This window comes from Setaria viridis, chromosome 9 (genome assembly GCF_005286985.2).
Source record: "Setaria viridis chromosome 9, Setaria_viridis_v4.0, whole genome shotgun sequence".
Taxonomy (NCBI): Eukaryota; Viridiplantae; Streptophyta; class Magnoliopsida; order Poales; family Poaceae; genus Setaria; species Setaria viridis.
Window position 1 is genome coordinate 33,858,316 of NC_048271.2, and position 10,962 is coordinate 33,869,277.

The 10,962-nt window shown below is 44.8% G+C and overlaps 1 pseudogene; it reads left to right on the forward strand.

The window, feature by feature from the left end:
- The first annotated feature begins 8,839 nt into the window (after positions 1–8,839).
- LOC140221478 (uncharacterized) lies at positions 8,840–10,185 on the forward strand (annotated as a pseudogene).
- The last annotated feature ends 777 nt before the right edge of the window (positions 10,186–10,962 follow it).

The following is a 10,962-nucleotide window of genomic DNA, read 5'->3' on the forward strand; positions in this document are numbered from 1 at the left end:
CTCACACTCAATAGGATAAATATGGTCTAGGAGTTGAGACTTGCCTTCGTTGATGATCATTAACACGTGTTCTAGGTCGACCAGGTCTTGGCTTCATGCCTTCTGGATCGTTGGCTTCAAGGTAGAGCTAGTCGTATTATCGGCTACACAAGCATACAATGATACAACCAATCTTATAATCAATCAATAAATTAAATATCTAAGGAATTGGAAAGAAGTAGCATAACAGGTATTCTGGTAATTACCTGACATCTATTAGTAAATTCCCAAATAGTTGATGAATGATTCATTATTAATTATTTAGAAATAGATTTGTAAATAATTAATGGATTGGGTATTTGGATTTAGAGGAAATTATTAGTTAATTTCCTAGGGGTTTTTGAGGTTTTGGTTGGGCAGCATAACGGCCTAGGTAGGCCAGTACTTGGAGTTTTAGGTTGGGTGGCATAACAGCTATGCCAGGATGATATTTGGGATTTAATTGGGCAGTATGAAGGCTGTGTGATGGAATGGATCAGGAGCTTGGAAAGACCCTAGGGAATGGGCACTATAGAAATGATGAGTCAAGGACTAGGGTAAAGGAAACTTGTGTGACAGTACTCATCACCCGGGGCTTAACCCTATGACAGGTGGAGCTGGCCAAGATTCCTTATCTTAGGATAAGAGTAGAAATTGAGAGCTTGCTCGACAGACACCGCTTTGACCTGACCCAGTGCTAGGGGATAGTCACACGGCGGCAGGTGGGGCCAGGCAAGATAAAGTGGAATAGAAACCTGAGAGCTTGCACGACGGACTCTCTTCGACCTGACCCGGTGCTAGGGATAGTCACACGGCAACAGGTAGAGCCGGGCAAGATCAAGCGGGTCACAGATAGAGGCCAAAGCTTGTTCGATAGACTCGCTTCGACCACTAGGGTGGAGCCTGGACAGGATGACCAGAGATGGGTATGGGGATGGGTTTGGATGGCTTTGTAGTATTTTTAGGAATTTCCTGGGAATTTTTGGAAGAAGGATGGCCGATGCTCAAATTCTTGTGTACATGGAACAGGGTTTTTCAATTAAAGAGAAGATGGGATAATATAAATAGGACATATTTGAGATGAACATTAAGAAAGGAGGGCATGGTTGTGCTCCTAAGATTTTGTAGAATTTTTGGAGAGTTTTTGGGAACTTTTGGAGGTGTGGAAGGGCTTAAAATTGGTTTCTGTGTACACTAGCTGGGTGGATCTAGCAAATACTAGAGGCTAACATAGCAGCGGGGTGAGGGCCATGGTTTACTGTGGTGTGGACCGGTGGTTCGGGCGGTGAACTAGGGGTGCGGTTGAGGGGGTGGTCTACATGCACCGCGTGCACGGAGGGAGGAGGGAGCAGGATGGACGGTGGGGTGACGACATCTGCCGAGTGGACTTGCCTGTCGGGTTGAGTGAGAGAGGGAAATAACGGTGGGAGGGACAGAGGGGAGACGACATACCGGTCGGGCGCTGGAGCAGGGCAGTGCGGCTGTGCGCACCGCCGCGGGCTCGCTGGAGTGGCATTGATTCGGCGCTTCTGGCAACCTCCGGCCTCACGATTGGCACAAGGAGAGAGGGGAGGGTGAAGGAAAGTCGCCTAGCATCCTGGGAAGGTGGCAAAAGGGGCTGGAGGTAGGGCAGCCACGGGAGCCACGAGCTCAAGCTCTTCTATGAGACTTGGCTCGGTTCTGCTGGGCAAGGGCAGAGGGTGGCGCCTTTTATAGCCTTGGGAAGGACTTGATTAGCTCAATGGAGTTCTTAATCCACGACAAAGTCCGTAATGCGATCAGGGCGGCTAGGGGTGATGTATTGCGTGGGGGGGTAGAGAAATGGAGAGGTGGAATGCTAGCAGTGGGGGAGGGAGATGCGTGGTCGCAGTGGGGGGAGGAGACAGCACATGGCCGGGGAAGGGGAGCTGCATAGGGAGAGGGGGAATGGCTCGGCGTGGTAGTGCGGTGGTGCGGCACGGCGACGCTGGGGAAGGACGTGAAGGTGGGGATGAGGATGGCAGGGGGGAGGGCTGAATGGGGGCGAGTGTTGACGCTCGTTATCGACACACTTTTAGTGCCATTTAAGTGGTGTTTTCATACATGTTCTTATACTAACCCGCCACTTGACACTTGAAATAACCTCATTTTCGCATATGCATTGTATTTTGGAGGACATTCTATTTTCGTAGTAAATTGGACTAGATTGGAGCATAATTGGACAAGGTCCTGGACAAGCAACAACCCAGAGAAAGATGAAGGCCAACGGGCCTAAAAAGGGCCTAGGCCGAGCAGCCTAGGGTCCTCACGGCCCCGATCATGCTCATTCTTGGCAAGCACTCCTCCAACATTACTTAAGGGCTAAGTTTCTGAAGATATGGCAAGAAGAGTTCGAGATCAAAGAGGATCAAGCGGAGATTTGGAAAGTTATCAAAGATCAATCTCATCCCGAAGCTATCGACGTGCCAGGCCTACATGCAAGTAAAAATAAGCTTCCATAACATCAGAGGAGACTTGGCGATGAAGAAGGGCGTGAGACGATGAAGGTGTTGGAGGTATGCCCTAGAGGCAATCAAAGAGATGATTATATTCCATTGTATCCATGTTTTATATTGTGTTCCTTGAATATCCATTAAAGGCTACTTGAATTGATTTGCAATTATGTGAATTGTGTGTGAAACTCTTTACTTGTATGGTTATTGTAAAAGTTGTGTCTGAAACTTTTTACTAGCACATGTATTAGTTGATGACTATGTTTCACAAGTCATGGACATGGAAATGTCAAACTAATAATGTGGGCACGTGTAGAGACATGTGCTAGGACTGACCCAACACGAGTTACATAGTTCTCTCTTTACACAACGTGTAGGCTTTGTCCTTAGACCTGAGACTGTCGCATGTACTCAAGATGTGGATCGACTTACTTAGAGGCTATCAAACGCTACACCGTAACTGGGTAGTTACAAAGGTAGTTTTCGGGTTTGTCAAGAAGCATGCTGTGAGGCATGGTTAGTCAAGATGGAATTTGCCCCTCTCTATTTGAGAGAGATATCTCTGGGCCCCTCGAGTGATCGGATCCGGAAATGCATGGCCATGCTACGTGAGGTTAAGAGTTAACCTAGAAAGGGATTCCGAATCACGACATCGACAAAGAGTGGTCAGCTTGGAGCTAAAACAAATATCGTGAGGCAAAGAAAATAGCATGTACGTGATGTTGTGATGGTTCGTCTGATATGATCTTCATGTGCATATAGGAGTTAGTATGTCTTGCTAGAGGCCGCTACTAACTATTGGCCGAGTAGGAGTACTCAGGCCATGTCTATACGTATATGAACCTATAGGGTCACACACTTAAAAGGCTGGAAGCCCAATTCCAATGTGATCTGAATTGGACCAGGTTTAGGAGCACTAATGGGCCTCAGACCTAGAGGCCCGTTAGGAACCCCTATATATTGAGGGTGGGAGGGCGCCCTAGGGTTTAATCCCTTTTCGCACCAGCAGTAGCCGCGCCTCCCACGCCTTCGCCTTGTTGCAACTCGCGGACCTAGTAGTCTAGCTTGCGACACTTCCTACCTGCACGTGTGGATACCTTGGAGGTGTTGCATCTGCAGCACTTGGACGAGCCGCTTTACGAGAGCTCCGACGAGGAACCTGACGAGCCGATGACGAGCCTGATGAGCCGCGGCACAAGGAGGGAGTCGCTGGACGTGGACGAGCTGCTGAGGAGCTGCTCGACATCGACATGTTCGACTACACTGCGTCGACGTGTGATCGGCTTCACTGCCCCGGCGAGTATCTACAAGTTCCGCACATGTACGTCGAGTGGTAATCCCGTGATCTGTAACGACAATTTTTTCTTGGTTTACGCGGTAGAAAATTTTATTTTGCACTAGCGTAGCCTACCTCGTATCCCAATAGTGGTATCAGAGCCGTAGTTGTTTTGTTATGGATTCGGGATGTGTGCATATGGAGATATGCGATTTTTCAGATTGATCTATGACCTGGTTTCGTGTTCTTGCTACAATGGTTGTGTAACGACATACTCCTATCGGTTGGATTTCCGCCACCGGAGTTAAGTGATACACGTAATGCCAGTTGCAGCGAGTGAAGATCAATATGATTGGTCAAATTGAAACCTAGGTTCATACGCCAGACATATATGATGCGCAGTAGTCGATTAGATCAACTACTAGATCGGATTATTCACCGAGATCATGCATTTCGGCAAAACGGCCGTATCTTTTCGGTACGATCTCAGATCGAGGTGAATTTTATATGAAAATTTATCTACAGAAAAAGTTACACATGAAATTTAACCGCTTCGCCGTTTTCGGCGAAATTAGATTTTTTCCAAATTTGGCTTGGAAGATGGAGTTTCAGGCCTTTTTAAGTTTGGAACGTTAGAACACCTAACTTTGTTTTGCAAGATTTTATGATCGGTATGGCCCCTGTGTATGTGATGCATGTGTATAACTGATTCGTGACCTACGTGTCACGCGCACGACAATACGGTTGGAACCATATGTATTGTCATATTAATGTATTTAATGGCCTGCGTGCCAATTTGTGATGATCCGAGCAACTATGTAATCTTCTTTACTAGCTATTAGATGTAAGAGCGTGTACTAGTTCTTGGAGGACTCATCACTGGAAGGATGGTGCACATGGATCATGGAGATGGAGATCATCATGGTGAACGGGTTCTATGGAGATGGAGATCACCAATAGAAATCGGGCCATACTGTGTCACAACTATGTGCATGCTATTCTGTTTTGTTTTTTACTTTTACATGTTGTGATGTTAGAAGTAGAATGATCCCTCACAAATTTTAAGTTAGTATGCTCTTCCAACTAAAACTTGCACCATCCCATGCCTTGTACAATTGGTGTTGGGTCTATGAAATTAGGGTGCCACTAGTTTTCCTTGACTAGATGGGTTTGTATCGGATACTTAGACGCATAAGGGTTGGTTTGCTTAACAAGGTCATCTTAACGGTTAAGGACCTTGAGGCATAAAGGTTGGGTGTTGAGACATGGAGATGTCACCCAACAACAGGAGTCATATGTGATATGATTAGCAAGAAGTTTGCTTACCGATCTACCTTGCATGCTAGCGGTGATGCTAAAGCTCACTAGTAGACTTGTTAGTTATGGATCCTTAATCACTAAGTATCAATAGAGGGATACTGATGTTAGTGGGAGTACATTCTATTAAATAGTTTAATGTGATCTGCTCTGTCATGGTTACGTTTGTCTTAGTATTTTGCATTATTATTTTGTTGTAGATGGCACCTAGCAACACCACACTGTTTGCTTTGCGTTCGGTCCTTGAGAAGGATAATTTGAATGGAACAAACTACTCGGATAGGATCCGTAACCTGAGAATTGTTCTCATGGCTGAAAAAAAAGGAAGATGTTCTGGACACCACATTACCAGAAGAACCTGTTGATGATGCACCTGCTGCTATTAAGAATGCTTACAAGAAAGCATGTGATGCTAACCTCGAAGTAAGCTGCCTTATGCTTGCTTGCATGGAACCCGAGCTGCAGATGCAGTTCAAAACAAACCATGAGGCACACGATATGATCGTGGCGCTTAGAGACATGTTCCAGACACAGGCTAGGACTGAAAGGTTCAATGTGTCCAAAGCCTTTGTGGAGAGCAAGCTAGCAGAAGGCGCAGCAGTAGGACCACATGTAATCAATATGGTTGATTACACTCAATGGTTGGAGAAGCTAGGCTTCCCACTAGGCCAAGAGTTGGTCACTGATTTCATTCTTTCATCTCTTCCGTCTAGCTATGGGAACTTGATCTCGAACTACCATATGCATGGGACGGAGAAAGGTCTGAATGAACAGTGTGGCATGCTTAAAATAGTAGAGGCTGATATTAAGAAAAATGCTAGTAGCAGCCATGTGATGGCTATACAGAACAAGCCTAGCTTTAAGAACAAGGGCAATTCTTGGAAGAAGAAGGGCAAGGCTGCCAAGCCAAACCCAGCGCCCAAGGTTAAAGCTGGACCTACTCCAGACAAAGAGTGCTTTTATTATCACGAACTTGGTCACTAGAAGTGAAATTACAAGCAGTACCTAGCTTCGTTGAAGAATGGAGGAACTAAGAGTACTTCCACCTCAGGTACGCTTGTTGTTAATGTTATAGACAATATATTTCATACTGATACAATTATTAATTCTTAGGTATTTGATACCGGATCGGTTGCTCATATTTGCAATTCGATGCAGGGACTGATAACAGGTAGAAGCGTGGAAGGAGGAGAAATTGATTTCCGCGTAGGCAATAATGCAAGAGTTGCTGCGTTGACCGTCAGGACGATGCAATTCCACCTCCCATCAGGATTTATTATGGAGTTGAATAATTATTATTTTGTTCCTAGTTTAAGTTGAAACATTATGTCTCCTTCACGCTTGATAAATGATGGTTATTCTTTTGTGAGTGAAAATAATGGTTGTGTGATCTCTAAGAATGATATGTTTATGGCTTTTGCACCTATTGTGAATGGATTGTTTGTTTTAAATCTTGATGATTCACCTGTCTGTAACATAAGTGCTAAATGTCCTGGGCCTAATGATTTGAGTCCAAAGAAAGAAAAGCAAAGGCGATGGAGCCACCGCTAGTAGATCGAAGACAATTAAATTTTTTTATAAAGATATCAGAAGAAGCCAAGAAGATGCTACCACCACTATCGAACTACGACCGGGCATTAGTCAAGGCTGATGAGAGGCAAAAAAGGAAAGGAAAGTCATCTTTAAGGGGTACTATCCCCCACCTCAGCCATCTACCAGAAAAAGACGCTCAAATGATAGCAGCAATGCCCTTGGATCAATAAGAACAAGTAGTGAAATTCATACAGGAATGTCCCTTTCTGAATGTCTAGGGCAAAGTGAGATGCTAGCTGCGCAGCCAGTTGAACCAAAATGGACCTTTGAGCTAGGCAAGTCTCTGGTAAGGCCTGAGTTGGTACGGAAGCTATCAACAAAGATGTACAAATTCCATGAATGGTACATGAAGCAGTCTGCCATTGGCAAGGAAATGGTAAAACCGATAGATTTTTTAGGCAAAGACGAGAAAGTCCTGTGGTTGGAATTCAAGGATACATACGAAGTGTACCATCATGATCGATACCCTTGGCATCTCTCTCATCAGCGCCTGGGCTCTGTAAGTGTTCGTTTATCTATATGTAAATTTTGGCTCATATCATTATTTTTTATGTGTGCGTCATCCTACTAACTTTGTCTTCCATTTTATGTAGGATGCTAATTCAGATGTGCCGACGAGAAACGTACTTCCATGTTGGCTTCATGGATCCACCCCTAGTTAACCAACACCAGATATAGGATTTTCCAGAGAAAACGTTGATGGAAATACACAATTTCCTGGACAAATAAAATTACAAGGAATACATACTACTTCCATACAACTTCAACTAAATGTGTGTATACCATTTAATTTCATTTTCTTTTTCCTTACCTGAATAATGTTAGTTAGCTCTAATATAAACATTTACGTACCCAGTTTCCACTGGATCCTCCTAATAATGGAGCCTGATAGAAGCCACATCATTGTCTTCGATTCGTTGAGGAAACCACCGAAGGAGTACCAAGACATTCAAGACATGCTAGACTTGTAATAATTCTGGACCTTTATCTCTATGCAAAAGTTTGTTTCCTAAATTTTCACCTAATACTGTATCATTCAATATTTTAATCCATAGCGCATGGGGACAATTCATTAGGAAACACAAAGGTCCATTCAAAGAAAAACTTACATGGAACACAGACTTCCCGGTACATATGAAGTTTGCATATTTTGTACATTCTATAGCACGAATATTTCATAACTTGTTTTTTCCCCACTGAAGTGCTTAAGATAGGAACCTGGGAATAATCTATGTGGCTACTACCAGTGGCGGGCCCACTTAGATTCAATGGTATTCAATTGAATACCCATTATTTTTGCAAAAAAAATTCATATATATAGTGTATTTTAGGTATATGTATGAAAAAAACAAAAATATAGAAGTAGCACAGATATTTCACTCAAAAAGGCCCACCGAAGGCCAACTTCGCTCTCTCTCGACTCGCCCAACTGGCCAACTGGCCCATCCGGCCCATCCATCCCACTCGACTTGCTCCCCCCCCCCCACGCCTGAGCATGCACACGCCAGGCAGCCGCCGCCAGGGATTCACGACGCGCGAACCCTAGCCTGCGGCCGCGGCAGACTGGTGGTGGCGGCCAGGCGGCGGCGCGGTGCCCGGCGGTAAGCGGCGGCTGGGGGGCGGAGGCGCGTCGGCGGCGGGCCGCGGGCAACCTGCGCGGTGCGCGCAGTGCGCCTGGCGCCTGCACGCGCACGGAGCTGGAGCGGCGGGCTGGAGGCTCCGCGGCGGCCGGCGAGCAGGCGGCGGCTGGGGGGGCGGAGGCACGTCGGCGGCGGGCCGCGGGCGGCCGGCGCGGTGCGCACGGCGCGCCTGTTGCCTACACGCGCACGGACCCCGGAGCGGTGGGCCGGCGGCTCCGCGGCGCCCGGCGAGCAGGCGGCGGCGGGCACGCTACTGCCTACTGGCCGCCGGCTGACCCGGCACGGGCATGCGGCGACCGGCGAGCTGGCACCAACAGTACTGCCCCCCCTCCCAACCCCCAAACCTGTGAATCTGTGATTCTGTGAATTGCTGATTGTTTGTGAAATTGAGGTAAGCATTTTCAATTGTTTGTCAAATTGGAGTAGCACATCAACTTGCAAAATGTGGATGCTCATGAATTTAGTTCAATGTGAAATTGTAAATATCTGATAACTTGAAATTGTGTAACTTTTAGGTTTGAACCATGAAGAGGAAGGGTAGTGCCGCTATTGATTTGAGGATTTCCATGGCAAGGGCTGCTGCAAAGAAGAGACAACCTGAACTGAAGAATGTTAATCAATCTTGCAATGAAAGTCAAATGCAAGTAGTGTTATTCCAAGGACAAAGTGGTAGTGAAACAAGCACGATACCACCTGAACCTGTGAGATCTAATCAGCCACCAGAGCACGGTACAACAGAAATTGGTGAATCCATACCCGTTGAAGAAAATGATTCTAGTGATGAAGACAAGAATGATTATGGCATTGAGCATGATCCTGGATTGAGGGCTCCGATCTCAAGCTATGATGTCAATGACCAAGATTCAATTAGAAGGGCATACAATGCATTGGAGCCATGTCAACCAAAGATGAAGAGGGCTGCTTTTCCGCAACATGATTGTGGAGGTATGCGCTGCTTCCAACATAAGTGGTTTGTTGAATTTAAGTGGATTGAGTACAGTGTGGATAAAGATGCTGCATTTTGCTTTGTTTGCTATTTGTTCAAAGATAGCTGCAAATTTTCTGGTGGAGATGCTTTTGTTGTTGAAGGGATTAGAAATTGGAATATGAAAAGGAGAATTCATAGGAATGTTGGTGCTATCGATAGTGCTCATAGTGAAGCTGAAGAGAAATATAGATTTTTCATGAGACCTAAGGCATCAATCCGTGAATTTGTTGCATCAAACACTGCACAATTCAAGGCTAAGTATCTAGCTCCCTTGACATGGTCACTTAAGTGCATAAGATTTCTATTGCGTCAAGGGTTGGCTTTTAGGGGTCATGATGAAACAAAGGATTCACTCAACAAGGGAAATTTTCGGGAACTTTTAGCATGGCTAGCAGGAAACTTTGAAGAGGTTAATCTGGTGGTATTAGAGAATGCACCACAAAACTGTCAGATGATAGATCACAAGATCCAGAAACAACTCATTGATGCTTGTGCTCATGAAACAACCAAATTTATCATAGATGAACTTGGTGATGAGTGTTTTGCAATTCTTGCTGATGAGTCAAGTGATGCATACCTACTGGAACAATTGGCTCTTTGTTTGCGTTTTGTCAATTAAAAAGGAGAACCAGTTGAGCGGTTTCTAGGTCTTGTCCAAGTTAAAGATACTACATCATTGACTCTTAAAGAAGCAATTCAGTCCTTGCTTATGAAATATCAATTGCCCCTATCCAAGGTACATGGTCAAGGGTATGATGGAGCTAGTAATATGAAGGGTCATGTTAATGGTTTGAAGAAACTAATTATGGATGAGTCCCCTTCTGCTTATTATGTTCATTGCTTTGCCCATCAACTTCAACTAACACTTGTAGCGGTTGCTAAGGAGAATACTGATTGTGATTGGTTCTTTGGGCGGGCAACTTGCTTATTTGTTGAATGTTCTAAGGATGTCTTGTAAAAAGATCCGCATGCTTCGCATTGCTCAAGCTGAATACATGATTGAAGCATTGAAATTGGGTGAAATTGAAACCGGGCAAGGATTGAATCAAGAGATGGGCTTAGCAAGGCCAGGTGATACACGATGGGGATCTCACTATAGAACTGTAATGCATGTTATGTTCTTGTATCCTTCAATCAAGAAAGTTCTTTTTAGGATTGAGAATGAAAGTAAAGGGGCTGAGGCTAATGGGGCTCAAACTATGCTCACAGTATTTAAGTCCTTTGAGTTTGTTTTCCTGCTACACTTGATGAATGAAATATTTGGATACACCAATGACTTGTGCAATGCTTTGCAAAAGAGGGAGCAAGATATCGTAAATGCAATGGATCTTCTGGAGTTCACAAAGGTAGAACTGGATGTTTTGAGACAAGATTTTGTATGGCAAGAATTTCTTACCAAGGTCACTTCCTTTTGTGAGAAGCACAATGTTAAAGTTGTTGACATGAATGGGAAGTATATTCCTATGCAAAGATCAAGGCAGTTCTACAGAGGTGCCATTAATTATCACCGGTTTCATGCTGATATGTTTTTGGGTGTCATTGATAGACAAGTTCAAGACCTCAATAATAGGTTTGATGAGGTAAACACAGAGCTACTTAGATGCATGGCATCATTCAGTCCAGCTAATTCCTTTTCTGCTTTTATTGTTGAGAACTTGG